This window comes from Protopterus annectens, chromosome 2.part1 (genome assembly GCF_019279795.1).
Source record: "Protopterus annectens isolate FY-2018-M chromosome 2.part1, PAN1.0, whole genome shotgun sequence".
NCBI lineage: Eukaryota > Metazoa > Chordata > Ceratodontiformes > Protopteridae > Protopterus > Protopterus annectens.
Window position 1 is genome coordinate 1,616,677,047 of NC_056729.1, and position 18,075 is coordinate 1,616,695,121.

Below are 18,075 nucleotides of genomic sequence, written 5' to 3' on the forward strand. Positions count from 1 at the left end.
ATTTATAACCTCAGGAGTCAAAACAGAGGTGGCTCATTTCTGCAAACACCTTCTTTCAAGCTACATTCTACTAGAGGGTTGGGAGGGTGGCCTAATGGTTAAGGTGTTTGCCTTACAAACACAAGGTGCAAGGTTTGAGTCTCACAAGGGATAATTGGCTAGGCTTAAAATGGCTCGCAAGGGCAGTTAGCTTAGCACTAATCTATGAACCTATGAACTTGTCTTAACTTCTCATTCCTTGCCTCAAGACTATGGCAGTCACTTCTCATGTCACATAACTCTGTATCACCTGCAACGTAGGTCCCTAACAACAGACTCCTGCTTGCCCTCTGTCTACTTATATATATGCCTACATGATTGATAATACCGACCTGTTCTGACACAGCTCCACAGAATCCAGTCCCTCACACACTCAGCTGGAGGCCTTACTAATTTGCAGATAACATTGTACCTATTTACAATGGTCAGTGGGAACACTGGCTCCAGATGATTGTCACTGTTGAAGTGACACCCTAACCCCATGTGCAAAAAATGGGAAAAAGGGGTTAATGCTGGATGGACGGATCCGAACTCCGCACAACTGCATAATCTATACTCCAGCTGAATCTCTTAACTCCCTCTCTTTTCCCTTATCTCCTTTCTATTTTCTTCTTTTTTCCTTTTCTTTTTCTCGCTTCTTTATATGCAAATATTTACATTGATTTTGCCTTTGATTTGTTTGGCATATCCTTCCTTTGGGGAATCCATATTATCTTGTGTTTTTTACCTCACTGGTTTTCAGATACTGGCAAATTCTTTACATCATCACTGGTACCATGATTTCCAGTTTTTAGCAGTAATCTTTCTCCCACTCTTGTGAAGTAAAATCCCACCTGCTTTGTTTTAGTGGTTCACAATCATGACCTGTTTACATGGTAGTAGTAGTCTGCAATAATGGCATCTTTAAAGATAGTTTTAGTCAAGAAGTGCGACTTCCTGCCATGGACAGTTAATGGTGTTAGGCTTGTAAAGGCTCCAGGGTCATGAACCTATAAATAGTGTCAAAAGCCTTGGCTAAGTCTAGGTTGGCTGTATGCACAGATTTTGTCTTATCCAGGGCCTTGGGTCTTGGTGACTGTCTTGAAGAAGTCCACCAGGTTTAACAGGCATGATCTCCCTTTGACAAATCCAAACTGAGTAGGGTCAAGTGTTTGAAGATTACCTATATCTTTGCTGATAAGTTCCCTGATGATTTGCTCCATGGCCTTGCAGATAAGGTTAGTTAGCCTAATAGGTCTACAGTTCCTGGGGTCAGAGGAAGCACCACCTTTGTGCAAGGGAATAATGATGGCTGTTTTCCATTCAGCTGGGATGGAGCTGGTGCTTAGACTATGACTGAAAAGAGTACCCAATGGTGTCACTGATTCTTGTTGGAGCCCATGTAGGATGCAGCTTTGGATATTATCAGGTCCTATAGATGCAGTGTTTTTGGCCTTAGAGAGGGCATTTACGACCTGCTCTTTAAATATACAAGGTAGGGGATAGGTGATAGGGATGTCATGGGGTACATGCGGCAGGGACAGGGTAGTGAAGTTTTCACAGAACCTGTTGGTCAACAGGTTAGCTATGTCCACAGGCTCAGTATATGTGGTATCATTAACTACCAATTTGGCACAAATATGGACCTTACCTTTTAGGTTACGGATGTAACTAAAAACGCTTTATGGTTGTCCTTAGTTGAGGAAGCTAATTTGGATTCATAGTTTGCCTTGGAGGACTTTAAAAGAAGTCTTATTTGCTTGTTTAAGCTGAGGAGGGAGTGTTTCCAGTTTAGGGCTTGCTCCCTATTACTCTTAGACAGCAATTTCTTCCTCTAATTGTAAAGCCTGTTAATGGCAGTTGTCCACCAGGCCGGTTTGCTCTTCCTTGCGGAGCTTGTTTTGGTTCTATCAGCTACAGCCAAGTCAATGCAATTATACAAGTGTTTGTATAAAGCATTGATTGGTGTAGAACTCAGCATAGTTGCCAATTCCATCTGAGGGGGGAGGTGCAGTTAAGCTATCTATACAATCCCATAAGAGGTTATAATCTGCTTTGGAGAAGTTTTTTAGTTTAGTTGCTGCTGGGCTGGGGGTGGAGGGGTCAGGCGTGCTAGTTGTTTCGAATGAGACTGATATATGGTCAGATCTCACCAGGAAGGATCTCACAGTGGGGGTGCTACAGTGGTCCCCCATATTGGTAAACACCAGATCCAGGATGTTGGCCCCCTTTGTGGGGGTGTTAACCAGCTGGTCCAGGCCATTGGAGTTAACAACGTCCAAGAACCTTTGGGCAAGTAGCATGGCATTACCCAGGTTTTCTCTGAGTTACTGCACAATGGTACCTCCTATACTGATCCAACAGATATTGCCAGCATACTGGCCGACAGATTTAGTGCCAACTTTACCCCTCTCTCCCCCCCTAAAGGACCAATCACAATACCGGAGGAATGCCAGGCTCCCAACATTACTGAAGCACAGGTTAAAGCTGCATTGTCCAAGGCCAAGAATACAGCTTCCATGGGACCCAACAATATCCCTAGATGTGTTCTACATGAAATACAAAGTGAACTGGCACCACATTTGTGTGCCCAGTTCAATCACAACATCACATCAGGCTTTGTCCCTACCAAATGATGCACTGCTACAGTCATCCTTCTCCATAAAGGGGAGCGACTACAGACCCTGGGAATTATTGCCCCATTAACCTGATGAGTCTGATACATAAGGCTATGGAGCGCATCATCATGGACCTAATTATCAAGGATATAGGGACTCTCCAAACTCTAGATACCATGCAATTTGGTTTTGTGAAAGGTAGATCATACCTGCTCAACCTGGTTGACTTCTTTGAGTCAGTCACCAGAGCTGTGGATGAAGGCAAGGCAGTTCATACCTTGAATGCCAAGTTCTTTGATACCTTTCCCCACTCAGGAATTATTAATAAACTCACCAAACTAGGCATAAACCCCTATATCACTAGGTGGGCTGCAAACTGGCTTATAGATAGAACCCACAGTGTGAAAGTAGCAGACTCCAAGTCAGACTCCTGACCAGTCACGTGTGGAGTCTTACAGGGATCAGTCCTGGGTCCTCTCCTGTTTGGCATCTACTTCTCAGAAGTCCAGGCCAACACAGAGGGACTCTGCCTGACCAAGTTCGCAGACGACTGCAAACTAGGAGCTATTATTAACTCCCCAAGTGATGTAGACATCATACAGAAAGGCTTCACTGAGACCAATGACTGGTGTCGAAACAATGGCCTTAAGCTTAATGCCAAAAAATGCATCATCATCCCCTTTGGGAAAAACTCAGCTCCCACTAATTACTGCATTGATGGGAGCCCACTGAACACTGAAGACATTATAAGAGATCTGGGGACACAGGTTAACAGCAACCTCTCCAACCACCACATTGCCACTGTGGTCAGAAAGTCCTTCTACAGTATGTGGCACATCTCATTACCAAGGGTTTTATATCTAGGAAGAAAGAGGTCATCATCTCTCTCTCTACTCTTCCTTCATTAGACCAATCATCTAGTATAATGCCCCATTTTGCATGTACCTCCCTAGACACATGCAACAAGTTGGAAAGGCCACAAATGTATGTCACAGAGAGGATCCTAGGCCTTAAACACATGTCCTACATGGACAGACTCAAAAACCTCCAGCTATTCTCAGTCTCATATTGTCTACTGAAAGGTGATCTCTGCTTGACTTATAGAGCCATGTCTGACCCAGCTCTGTTAGAGATGCTACATCTAAAGAAATCCTAATCCCTCCACACCACAGGCTCCAGAGACCTCAACCTCATTACCACAATCAACAGAACATGCGGGGGGCATAGGGTCATAATCCAGAGACTGCCCATGCTCTGGTATATATTTCCCATACATGTCAAGCAGAGCACCTCACTGGCCCTCTTCAAGAGAAATCTTGATGAGTGGATGGGAAATAGAAAGTTCACCCTGGGGATCACTCCAGTGGCTCTACTTGATAGAGGCACTAGGAACTAATGTCAGGCAGCAGGATGCCATGGCACTTCTATGCTCTAGGCTTGTAAAGGCTTCAGGGCCATTAGCCTAGTACACACCTATGAACCTATGAACCGATGAGTAATTTACTCTTGTCAATGGATGGGTAGTTAAATTCACCCAAAACCATGGTATTTGGATGTATCTTGATAGACTCAAGTAGATCCAAATAGGCAGAGTGGGTGCCCTTATTAATGGAGGGGGTCCTGTAGCTGACATTGATTTGAATAGTTGTCCTACCAACAGTTAATTGCACCTGAAGTATCTCCAGGGAATTGTACAGTTTAACCAATATGGAGGTGTATTTATCTTTAATGACTATTGATACACAGCATCCTTTAGTTTTCATGCCTTTAGTTTGGGGTCTGAATGTGCAGAAGGAGGTGTAACCTGATATGGTTGGGGTGCTCTCCACAGTCTTGAACCAGGTCTCTGTGACTGCACAAATTTCTACGTCTTCCAAGGTGAGAACTGCTTCCAGTGAGTGCAGTTTCATGTTAAGACTCCTAGCGTTTAGCAGCATAACCCTGAGGTTGTTTTTAGATGGAGTTTTTACATCGGGAATTTTGTCCTTGAGACACTGCCAAAAAAGGCATTATAGGAGTGGCAAAAGCCTTAGCCAGCAGCCGAAATCCTATGGGTGACAGATGAACACCAGGTCTGGTAAAGCAATGAGGTCTGTTGACCATGTCATTCCAGGCTGACAGATACTGGATCCCCTTAGAATGACATCAGAAACTTATGGCCAATTTTGAAGTCAATCATTTTCTGTTTGTATTTTTCAGTGGTCAGTGGAAGCCTGTGGAGAAAACCTCCATATTATGGACATTTGTACAAACATTCTGCATGAGATTATATATATATATATATATATATATATATATATATATATATATATATACATATACATACATACATACACATGAGACTACTTCAGTAGCCCGACAAATCACATGAACGACATTCAAAACAACAAGACAAAGTAACCGACAGTACAAAACACCAAACATTCATAATACTGACCATCAGAAGAGGAACTTTCAAAACACCGACAACACAGAAGCGCATCCCACAACAACAAAGTGAGATAGTGTAATTCAGTGCTGTACACACGTGGAAACATCACGCAAGTCAAAATAAAGCAAATACAACCGTAGTGAAACATCAAAACAGTGACTCAGCACCAAACAAATGAAAAACTCTGTGTACTCTATTTACATTGTTAACATATATTAACATTCCCGTGCTATAAGCAGACGTTGTAGCTGATCCATTATAGTTAGAGTGATTAACCCACAAATGTACTTGTCCATTACTGTGGCACACCTCATATTCTGATACAGATAAATCTAGTCATCATACCATGTGAAAGAGACAGAAATTACATTTTCAACAGTCGAGCTATGGCTTTAATAAAGTCCAGGGTTGAGTACGAAGTTTTCTGAGATAGCACAGTCCTGAACTGCTCATGCCGTAATACCAGCCGTCTTATCTTTGGGGAAGGAGGACATCCTGTAACCATCAGCACTCTCAGTTCATCCACATGGTTCTGTTCATGGACTAAGGCATGCAGCAGTACATTTAAGTCTGTATTCCTAGAACCTAGGAGGCACTTGGCCGATGATGCCACGCCTCAATGGAGTTTTGAGAATGTGCAAGGAAGAGGTCATTCAAATCACTCATGTTCCAAAATGGAACCGGAAAGAGTGGTGGAAAGCATATCCTGGCAGATGTCCTGGTATTAAATTTATGCTTTTTGCCATACACATACCAATCAGAAAAGTACCATATGAGTTCCCAACCCTCCTCAGGGAACAATCCCTTTAACGACTCAAAGGTACTATTTACTTCTGACTCTGAGAGGAATGCAAGGGCTATGAGACATTTTACATACAATTGGAAATTGATTAGTATTGTACAGTGATGCCAATCGCAGGGACTGCACTTGATGCTAGATGTTCTGTCCGAAATGAAAGAGACAACCCTTTGAATGGGCTCTGGGTACATTGAGCCGTATACTTTTAACATTGCTATCTCAAAATTGCACAACACAAACCTAACTGCCACCTCAAAGCCATGTTCAGATAGCAAATGAAAAGCACAATGCCATAGGTAATTGTAGGACTTCAACGACTTCTTAGACATCAAGGCGAATAATAATAGTTCGGTTTTACTGTAACTGCCACACTTTATCAGACTATGTATACTGTACAGTTGTTGTATGGTAACACATTTATTAAATAAGGTGATATCCATTAGACAAATGCTAGCCTGGCTTAAGTCGTACAGGTTAATGTTTCCTCCTTCAGTGGATAATCATTAAAGTCTATATTATGGAGTGTTAACTCAGTAGTGCTATCCTGTACACTTGTTTTTCTCCTCACTCTTCCTATTCGCTATAATAAAGCCTTTCGGTTTGGAATATTGTCTAGCGAAGTTGCTAAAGCATCCTCCACTAGAAGACAAGGGGTATCCATTTTGCTCTGAGCTTCAAAGCATGACAAACTGCATATCTATCTACTTCTCCAGGATCACCTGGGTGGTGGTGAGCTACCAATTTTGTTAACTTATCTCCTTCTGGTAGCAAAGTGGTTACAGCTCTGCCTCTGCAGCCCTGCGTTATCTTGTATTTACAACCCCAATATCTCTTACAGCTTCTAGACCTCTAAATGGTACAAATATCTATCTATTACCAGTAGGTTCTTGCCTTTTTGTGAGGTTACTGTTGTGTATGTCTCCCCAATGGTTCCTGGAGCCTCAGCAGTAGATTCAGCCATGCTGTGTTTGGTGTTGGATACTATTTACAACAAGCTACTGCCATATTTATACTTTTGGGTTAAGTGTACCGAGTAGGACGCATTTTATGTTTAACATTGGTGTCCTTATTCACAGATTATTCTACTTTGCTGGATTATGAAAACACCCTCGTGGGGACAGGTATTTCAACTTGACTTTGGGGTTGTATTCCATGGTTGTCGACTATGTGGGGTGTCGGTAATGTGAGTGATCATAGTTATGAACTGTTGGTTACTTTGTCTCATTGTTTTGAATGTTGTTCATGTGATATGTCGGTCTATTGAAGTAGACCCATTTATTTGCAGATATGTAGAGAATTCAACATGAGTTAACAGCATATATGTATGTATGTAGTACCAGTTACGTACATTTTAGTAGATCATTTCATTCAATATATTTAACCATGTATATCCAAATTTCAGAATTTCATTACTTTTGTTCATCTTTGAATATTAGCAATTAAATAAGAGGGTACATATGGGAATTCAGTAGTGCTTATTACAGAGAGTGCAGTAAGTAGTTATCTGTAATTTGCTCTCAATCACTTGACTCAGGCATGTACACAGTGTGTACACACAGTTGCTTGTGCATTTGAGATATATACCCAGGGGATATGAGTACTGGATCGACATTTTTCTGATATTCGGTTTGATGAAGAAGAGGATGGGTACTTGGAGGAGGGGCTGACTCGGAGGTTGCAATAATCAAAGAGTCCTTTGTGTTTAGTGTTAGGCAGGGGTGTGTTCTGTTGATGAGATTAGTTCCAAATTTTGCATTTTTATTATAACTTTCTCTAGTTTAGCTAGATGACACGATTTTAATTTAGTGAAAAACTGCAAAGGCTTGGAGGCGACTTGGGATTAGAACAGTACAGACTGTGCTCCTATATGTTTGATCTGCAGTGAGAGGGTTGATGGTGGTTTTTTGAACTGTTAGACGTGTTGACTGAATCTTAAATTTTGGCCAGTCATTCACAGTAGTATTATATTTAGTATCAACTCAACCTTGGATGCTAGCATTATAAAGATGTTGCAGTTTAGTTATTAGGATACATTTATAAATCACACTAGTTTAGTTTTAGTTGGATTTACTACTAATTTACTTGACTGAAGTCATTTTATGCACTTGTAAAAGAATGTATTAAGGTTGGCTTAGAGCTGTTTGACTGAAGAGTTTGCAGTTATTAATGCTGAGTCGTGCATCCTTGGATTAGATTTGCTGGGCGGGAGGCTGCATGAATTCTGTTTATAAAGATGTTAATGATAAATTCCTAATACGGACCTTATAGTACACTTTGATGCTTGTATGCATTTTGATTATGATGATATTAATGAGTAATGTTCATAATACTGAAACTTATATCGCATCTACTGCTGTTTATAGAGAAATTGATGTTTCACCCCAGTAGACCCACTTTGCTGGGTGAGGTAATGTGTGAACCAATTGACTGTAATGTTGCAAACACCCAGTTCCTTGAGTCTAGGTAATTGGATGAGGAATGAAACTATTAACTGCTTTGGAATGGTTTTAAAATAGAGATGCAACCATTTCACCCTAATTTAATTTTTCAAGGGCATAATTTGTGAAGGTTAGTAAGCATATATCTTAGATGTGGCCTGGCATAAATCCATGTTGTGTGTAGAAAGCAACTTGTTTTAAGATAGACATTGAACAACTGTAGGTGGAAACATTTTAGGTTCATAGGTTCATAGGTTGGTACTAGGCTATCAGCCCTAGGGCCTATACAAGCCTAGCCATAACAATTCCCTGGCTATTTCTTCCCACACTATTTACTTCCCTGGACCCCTGTCTAGCAGGGCGACTGATGTGATCCCAGGGGTAAATTTCCTTTCTCCCATCCAATCGTCAAGGTTTCTTTTGAAGAGGACCAAAGAGGCACTCTGCTTGACATGTATGGGCAATCTATTCCAGAGTCTGGGGAGTCTCTGGGTCAGGAACCTATCCCTCCAGCATGTTTTGTTTATTGTGATGACAAGGTTTAGATCCCTGGAGCGTGTGGCTTTGAGGGATTGGGATTTCTTTAAGTGTAGCATGTCCAACAGCTCTGGGTTTGACATGGCCTTGTATGTTAAGCAAAGATCGCCTCTGAGTAGACGATATGCGACAGAGTATAGCTAGAGTTTTTTAAGGTGGTCAGCGTAGGGCATCTGCTTTAGGCCTGTGATTCTTTTAGTGAGGTATTTCTGTGGCCTTTCCAGTTGTTGCAGATATCTTGAGAGGTACATACCAAACGGGGCATTGTATTCTATAATGGGTCTAATGAGGGATGAGTACAGTGGGACAATGACCTCCTTTTTTCTGGATGAAAAGCCCTTAGTGATGAGGTGTGCCACATAGAAGGATTTCCTGACTGTTGTGGCGATGTGGTTATCGAAGGTGAGACCACTGTCCACCTGTGTCCCTAAGTCTCTTATCAAACTTTCGGTGTTTAGTGCACTGCCACCTATATGGTAATTCACGGATACATGTTTTTTCCCAAAGGGGATAACTATACATTTCTTGGCATTCAGCTTGAGCCCATGGCTCTGGCACCAAGCATCTGTTTCTGTAAGGCCCTTTTGTAGAGTATCCACATCATTTGGGGATTCAATAATGGCTCCCAGTTTGCAGTCATCTGCAAACTTTGTTATCTAGAGTCCCTTAGTGTTGGCCTGTACTTCAGAGAAGTAGATGCTAAACAAGAGCGGTCCCAGGACTGAACCCTGAGGTACTCCACTTGTCACTTGTCTGGAGCTGGATTTGGAGTCGGCTACTTTTACAGTGTGGGTTCTATCAGTAAGCCAGTTAGCAACCCATTGGGTGATGTAGGGATTAATGCCCAACTTAGTAAGTTTATCTATGATTCCAGAGTGGGGGATGGTGTCAAAGGCCTTGGCAAGGTCTAGATAGACTGTGTGGACCACCTTACCCTTGTCCATGGCTCTGGAGACTGATTAGAAGAAGTCAATCAAGTTCAGGAGACAAGATCGGCCCTTCATGAACCCAAATTGGGTGGGGTCCAGTGTTTGAAGGTTGCCAATGTCTTTGTTTATAAGTTCCATGATAATACGCTCCATGGCCTTGCAGATAAGGCTTGTCAGACTGATGGGATGGTAGTTTCCAGGATCCAAGGTGGATCCCCCCTTGTGGAGTGGGATAACTGTAGCTGTGCGCCACTCAGTGGGCACGAAACCTGAGGTGAGGCTATGATTAAACATGACACTTAGGTGAGGTGCCAGTTCATATTGTAGTTCATGTAGTACACAGCCCGGGATGTCATCTGGTCCCATGGATGCTGTATTCTTAGCTTTGGAGAGTGCATTTTTTACCTGTGTGGCCGTTATTACCGGAATTTGGCAATCTTCCAGTATTGAGATGGGCCATTTAGGGGGTGAGAGGGGGGGGTGAAGTTGGCACTGAATCGATCTGCCAGGATATTGGCAATATCCTTGGGATCAGTATATTTAATGCCATTCTGTTTTAGCTCAGAGCAGATCTGAGCATTGCCATTTAGATTATTGACATAGTTATAGAATGCCTTGTTGCTGTCTTTGGAATTTTTGGCAATTTTATTTTCGTAACTAGCTTTGGAGGATTTTATGAGGGATCTCAGTTTCTTACTGTGGCTGGTAAGGAAGTTTTTTGCATCCTGGGATTTTCCTCTTTTCTGCAACAGTTTCTTCCTTTTGTTGTAAAGTTTGTTTATGGCAGGGGACCACCAGATTGGCTTCTTTTTTTGGATGAGAGCATCTTGGTTCTATTTGGGATGGCACGATTTATGCATGAGTGGATGTGCTCGTACAGTGCCTTAGTGTAGGATTCAGCAGTTGAACTTTCAGCTCCCATCTGCATGGGTGTCATGAAGTTTGTCACTTCTGACTTGAGTAGCATGAAGTTGGCTTTGGAGAAGTTTTTTATGGAGGTTTCCTTACTGGGGGGTGGGGGTGGGATGTGGATGTTAAGGGTGATTAGCTTATGGTCATACGTGACTAACGAGGGGGTGACCATAGGTGTGGAGCATCGATTTCCCATGTTGGTAATGACCAGGTCTAGGATATTGAAGCCCCTGGTGGGACTATGGATTAGTTTATTCAGAGCGTTGGAATTTATGAATTCCAAGAACCGTTGGGCAAAGGTGTTGGTACATGAGTACCTTTCCCAGTTAATGGCAGGGTAGTTAAAATCACCCAGTATTAGGGTGTTTGGTTCTATCTTAATATTTTCCAGTATGTTTAGAAAGGTGTAGTGAGAATCTTGGGGTATGGTGGGGGATCTGTAGCAAGCTACAATTTGGATTGCAGTCTTACCTAGTGTTAGTTGCACCTGGAGAAATTCAGACGCATTGTGTTGGGCAACTAGCCTGGTGGTGTGAATATCCTTGGTGAATATTGACATTCCTCCACCTTTAGTGTTTCGGTCCTGCTTTGGTGGCCGAAAAGTGTGGTAAGAGTTGTAGCCTGGTATTGCAGGGGTGCTCTCTGGATCCTTGAACCAGGTCTCAGTTACTGCACAGATATCGATGTTCTCCATTTTTAGGAGTGCCTCGAGAGAGTGCATTTTGAGGTTTAGACTTCTAACATTGAGTAGCATTACCTTCAGATTTTGCATGCTTGTACCTGTTACGGTGGTGGTTTTGTTCTTTGAACTTTTCCTAAAAAGGCACTATAGGGGTGGCAAGAGTCTTAGCCAGTAACCTGAATACCAGAGGCGACAGGTACAGACCATCTCTGGCAAAGCATTGTGGTCTGTCAATCATGTCGTCTCAGGCAGACAGATACTGGATCCCCTTTGAATGACACCAGAAGCTTAGCCAATTGTTGAAGTCAATCATTTTGTCCTTATATTGTGGTATCATTCTGGGCGAAGGCAGGATGCTACTCAGGGCTAGGGTCATACCTGCCTGGGCCACATGATCCGAGAGCTCTTCCATGTCTCTTTTCATGTAGTCCAGGGAGGTACGTCTCAAGTCATTCACTCCAACATGGACAATGACAGAGTCATATTTGTACTTGTTGAGTATTTTGAATAGGTAAGGAGAATGACTCTAGGTTTACAGTTTACAAATTCAAGAGGTTTCTGATTTTATATTGGAGGATAATATAAGATTGTTTTCAGAGTTTAGAAACTAAAGCTTCTTGAAGGGAATAATTTAAAGTATATATACTGGATATACTGTGGTCCCAATAATCTTACTGATATATTCTATGGGTAGATTATCAGCTGTTAGAGAAGTGAATTTGAGTTTTATGTATGATGTTTAATTGTGTTGGCAGTTGTGGCATTGTATGTGCCAGGTGTTGTTACGTATGGTGAGTTGGGTTTATTACTACAAAGATGGTGATTCTTATATAGTGTAAATTAAACTTGCAGACTATATGAGCGTGTTTGGGATACTAACTACTGACTGAAAATGTTTTGTTTATATACTATGGCTTTCCTGTAGGCTGGTGTGGTAATTCTATTTGGTCTTCTGGATTTCACTACTGCTAATATTGTGGTACAGTATTATTTTTTTTATAGATGACTTTTTCATGCCTTATCTCTATTGTGTATTACTTGTTTTTATTTTGGTATTAGCTACATTATTTGACTCTTTTTCTATGTGGTAGGCCAGGATAATATGAAGAAGAATGTTTTGTCTAGCAGTAAGACTATTACCGGTTCCCAGATGTTATGCTTAAGGATAGATATCAAAGATTCCTTATTGAATCTGGATTTATTTCTGGCTATATTATTACATGAAGAATTTCTGTGTATTTCGGTTATTTTTCCATATGACATAGACTGGGTTGTGGTCATTAAAATATCTGTCATAATTCCCACATGGGTAATTTTATTGGGTCTGTTGTTTGTATCCAACACAAAGTGTTTTCTTTTCTAGTAACCTTATCTATGCAAAAATGTGTATTTGAGATGCAAGACCACACACTGTAGCACCCTTCAATGCTTTGCCCACACTTAATTTATCATAGTATAAAGTGAACAAATGGACAATATTCAAATTTTCTGAGGGTAATCCTTTTCATATACTCAAATATTTCTGTGACGGGATTCTTAACAAATTAGTATGCAATATGTCTGTGCGGAAACCATGTATGTATGCTCAGATCATGCATATGAGTTCATAATACCATTTAGCGCTAGCTATGAAATAGCTGGCATGAACAAGAATTATACAGACATCAGCTTGGATAAGGTTCACTCACACACGCACACACAGACACACAGATACACACAGACGCACGCACACACACACACACACACACACACACACACACACACACACACACACACACACACACACACACACACATGCACAGACACACACGCACATGCACATATGCACACACACACACACACACACACGCACATATGCAAACACACATGCACAGACACACACACACACACACACACACACACACACACACACACACACACACACACACACACACACACACACACACACACAAGCAGCTAATCATAATGGATTAATTGAAAGGTGATATAGTGCAAGCTTAGGCTAACATATCAGCTATCTAATAGAATGATGGATGGAAGTAAATAGCCATTGTGGATATACAAGGCCGCATCCCCTATGATGGGTATGTATCTGGGGTGGTCACTTCTATTAAGGCTGAGCCAGACAGGTGTCTGCACATTGGAATGGATGATCCTCATATTAAGTTTCTCAAAAATTCCAGAGAGCTTGTGTGGTGTCAAGAGAGCTAGCCAGTGCTGTTCAGTTGAGTGCATGATTCTTGTAGTGGGATAAAGGGCACATTGTAATGGTGGCATCTTTTTAGCTAGAGAAGTCCAGGTTTTACAGCACTGAAACAGATTGAAGGATGTTGACCAGATATAGAAGTTTTCCTAGGGAAGGGTCACAAGTGAATTACATGGCAGGCTGTATTGCCCTTCTGAGGACCCGTGCCCGTCTGCACATGGCCCATTCTGGGACTTGTGTCTTTCAGTATCCTTCCCATCTGGGAACCTGTGTTGTTTAGCTGTACTCTATTCTGTTTTGAAGGAAAACATTAACAAAAAAATGCTCTTAATTTATATGATACATGGTTAACAACACAGACTGAAGACTGCATTTGTTGTGTGCATTTGATTGCTAAACACATCTAAAAATCACAGGTATTAGTGGAATGTAATTGTAGACCTATAACTGAAAAATAAAATCACAACAGCAGACAGATATATTTCTTAACAATTCATAGTAATGGTCAATTTAAACCTTGGGAAGCATGTATTTCAATATTAACCACTGTGTAGGCCTATTAGGTGAACAATGCAGGTGTTAACCTTTTTAAGATTGAGAACTTGTGCAGACCAACATCTGTACTCAATGTGCTTGAAAAAATAATAAAAGCAAATGTATGTAAAGGATATCTGGATACTGAATTAAGTAATGGAGTATTAATTAATGTAGGAGATACATTTCTTGTATAGGTCTGACTGGATTTAATGTAGTATGTATTTCTACTCTCTTTTATGTTGTCTCTGTTCTGTGCATTGCTGGAGCTACAGGGAAGGGAAGGTAACAAGGCAATACTTGAATATATGCTTTTCTTTCTTGCTTTTGTGGGATGCCAGAAGTAGTCATCTAGTCTGAAGTTATTTTGCGGTACTAAGATGGGAATGGTAGACATATTATGGAAAATTATAAACAATTGCTACCAACCAAGACTTGGAGACATGCAACTTGCTTTTTTCACATTGAAGACAATATTCAAGATATTCACAGTTGGGACAGGTGAAAAGGATTGCCTGAAAACCTGTTCAAAGAAACCCAGAGCCAGTCCTCACAACTGGAATCAGGGAAATTGTGCAATGCTTGTACTACCACACAGACAGTATTATGTCCACAACATAAAAGACCCTTCCAAACTTCACACATAGTACTAAAAATAAGTTGTTGCCTTTACTACATTAGAATACATACATAATTATGACTCATACTTCGAAAGTGAAAAAATGAAATGAAACACACACACACACACACACACACACACACACGCACGCACGCACGCACGCACACACACACACACACACACACACACACACACACACAAAAGGTAGTTTTATAGTATACAGTTTTCAATGATGATCTGAGATGACATTTTACAGGACAGGAATCTTCTTTAATAGGCCTGCCCAAAAGATCTTCCATATAATGCAGCAGACACCTTACTTTGATCCTAATGTTACATTCATATAACAATGAATATATACAATAAACTGTCTGATAAAAATAATTTATACTTTCGCTAATTGTAGAAATGTATCCAGGATGTATCTTAATAGAATTGTTTATGCCATATATGCTAAGATAATCTGAAACAAAGAATCCAGTAATGCTGAAAATTCCAAACAATCCACAATGAATGGACTACCAGCAATAGTATCAAAATGAAGGTTTTAATAAATACAGTGATATAACAAGTTGTAAGCACATGTGGCTACAGCTGATGAAGTACTAATCCTGGATGCATATACATGCAGAAACATGAATTCAATTGAAATAATTACATCTGAAACCTTTAATGATAGGCTCACTTCCATTAACTGGAGTGACCTGAAGTATCTCCCCATCAATGACACAGTTCTGCAATTTAATCGCACTTTTCTTGCCATCCTTGACTCTTTAGCCCCTATAAGAAAAGTTAGAGTCAAAATAACCTACTCTACTTGGCTCTCTAAAGACACCCTCTCTCTCATGAAAAAGAGGGACAATTATTGGAAGCAATGGCTAAAAACCAAATCTGCCTCCTTTCTCCAAAAATATACTAGAATTGGACATGCCCAACAAAAGGAGAGCATCATTGACTGGATTCTTACTAATAAGGATCCTAACAACTATACCGCAGGGACCCTTCCCAATGACCTTAGTGACCACCTTATTACCTTTATTATAAAACACAAATGTCCAACTACAAATCCCCCCATAACTAGACTAGTTAGGAACAGCAAGAATTTTGTCCCAGACCAATTTCTTGCTGATCTCAAGGCATGTAACTGGCACATCCTAAAAACTCTACCTTTAGATGAGAGTGTATCATACTTTAATGACACTTTCCTCAAGATACTTGACTCTCATGCTCCTAAGCGACTTACTAGAACTAAGGAACGTATTGCACCTTGGCTAACAAAAGATACTAAATCTAAAATTAGACTCAGAGACCAGGCCTGGAACAAATGGAGAACCACAAAACCCCCCCTAGATCGCATCAAGTTCCTGCAGCTCAGAAATTCAACCAAAGCAGCCATTATGTCTGATAAAAAAATATTTCTGTCACCTCCAAGATAAACATCAGTATAATCCTAAAAAATTCTGGGCTGGTTTCAATCACCTCCTTCATCCAGGTAAATCTATCACCCCCACCCCTGAAAAACTCATGGATAAAGATCCAACTGAAATAGCCAACACTTTTAATTCTTTTTTTACTGAGACCATCCAGTCCCTCGCCAGTAAGCTTGCTACTTCTCCCTCGGTTGCAACCTCAACCAAAGATCCAACCCAAACTGCCTTCAACCTACAACCTATCTCCACCTCCTATATTCGTACCCTTTTGAAAAAACTTAAACCAACCACCCTAGCGGCTGACTTGCTCCCAGCCAAATACTTACAAATAGCATCTGATGCCATAGCCTACCCTGTCTCAATCTTGATCAACCGGACCATTTCTGAAGCTTCTATTCCCTCTATCTGGAAAATCTCTTATATCATCCCTCTCCATAAAGGAGGGTCCTCCACTGACACTTTTAACTATAGACCCATAGCAATACTGTCTCCTCTAGCCAAAATTATGGAACGCTGTGTTCACAAGCAACTCATTACCCATCTCACACAAAATAACCTCCTGTCCAACACCCAACACGGCTTTCGCCCCCATCACAGCACAACCACTGCACAACCACTGCTCTCCTCTCCTTTGTTGACTCAGTCAACTACAACCGCAATAACAAATTAATATCCTCTGCGCTCTTTCTAGACCTATCGAAAGCCTTCGATATGGTCAACCACCAACAGTTGCTCCACACACTGGAAACCTTTCATCTTAGCAAACCAACCATAAGTTGGTTTAAAGCCTACCTCTCTTGCAGAAAACAGGCGGTTCAGTGGCAAAATAGGCTATCAGACCTACTCCCCACTAATATTGGTGTTCCCCAAGGATGTATTCTCGGTCCCCTTCTTTTTTCCATCTTTATAAATGGTCTACACTCTATCATTCCCAAAGCCACCTGCATTCAATATGCAGATGACTCCACCCTGATCTGCTCTGACGTCTCTCTCGCCAAACTCCAAGTCACAACCCAAAACTGCTTTTCCACAGTCGAAAAATGGTTCTCGGAACTAAAACTCCTACTTAACCCAACCAAAACCAAATTACTTCTATTTTTCCCCACTCCAGCTACTGCCCAAGGAATAGAACCTCCAAATACCCACAACCCAACCTTCTATGTGTCCTCCAACAATGGTACCATAATCTATCCCATCTCCCACACCAAACTACTAGCGGTGACCATAGACCACAAACTTAAATTTGATATGCATGTAAACCTAACCATTAAGTCGGTCAACAAAAAACTTGGGTCCATGTATACAATAAAGACCTTCTTAACCCCGCACACCAAACTAACAATTGCCCGAACCCACCTCCTCTCCACACTCCTTTATGCCTCCCAGATATTCTCCTTCCTTCACAAGAGAGAGCTTAATAAACTTTCTACTGCCTATAATCACATAGCCAGATTCATAACTGGAATGCCCTATCGCACCCATCACTGCCTAAATCTAAGGACACTGGAATGGCTAGAACTGCCTAACATTCTCAAACTCAACCAACTCACTGAGGCTTTTAAAATTATCAACCATCCAGATAAAACCCCCTCACTGAACAAAATACTTATCCCCTACTCCAACCTTACGTCCCTCAGGTCTTCCAAAAGTCTACAAGTGCTGACCATTAAATCTAACAACTCGGGTGGTGAAGCACTATATGCCAATTCCATTGGCAAATCCTGGAATGCCCTCCCAAACAACCTAAGACTTATGTCCTCTCTGCACCAATTTAAAATACACCTCAGAGCACTCCTGAAGTCCCAATGGCTATGCCCCTGCTCTAATCCAGACTAATAGCTAACATCCCTGCCTCACCTAGGCCTCTCTAAGCCTCCACCCAACCCAAAAACCTTAAGGGTCCACAATGTAGCCCTGTTAGT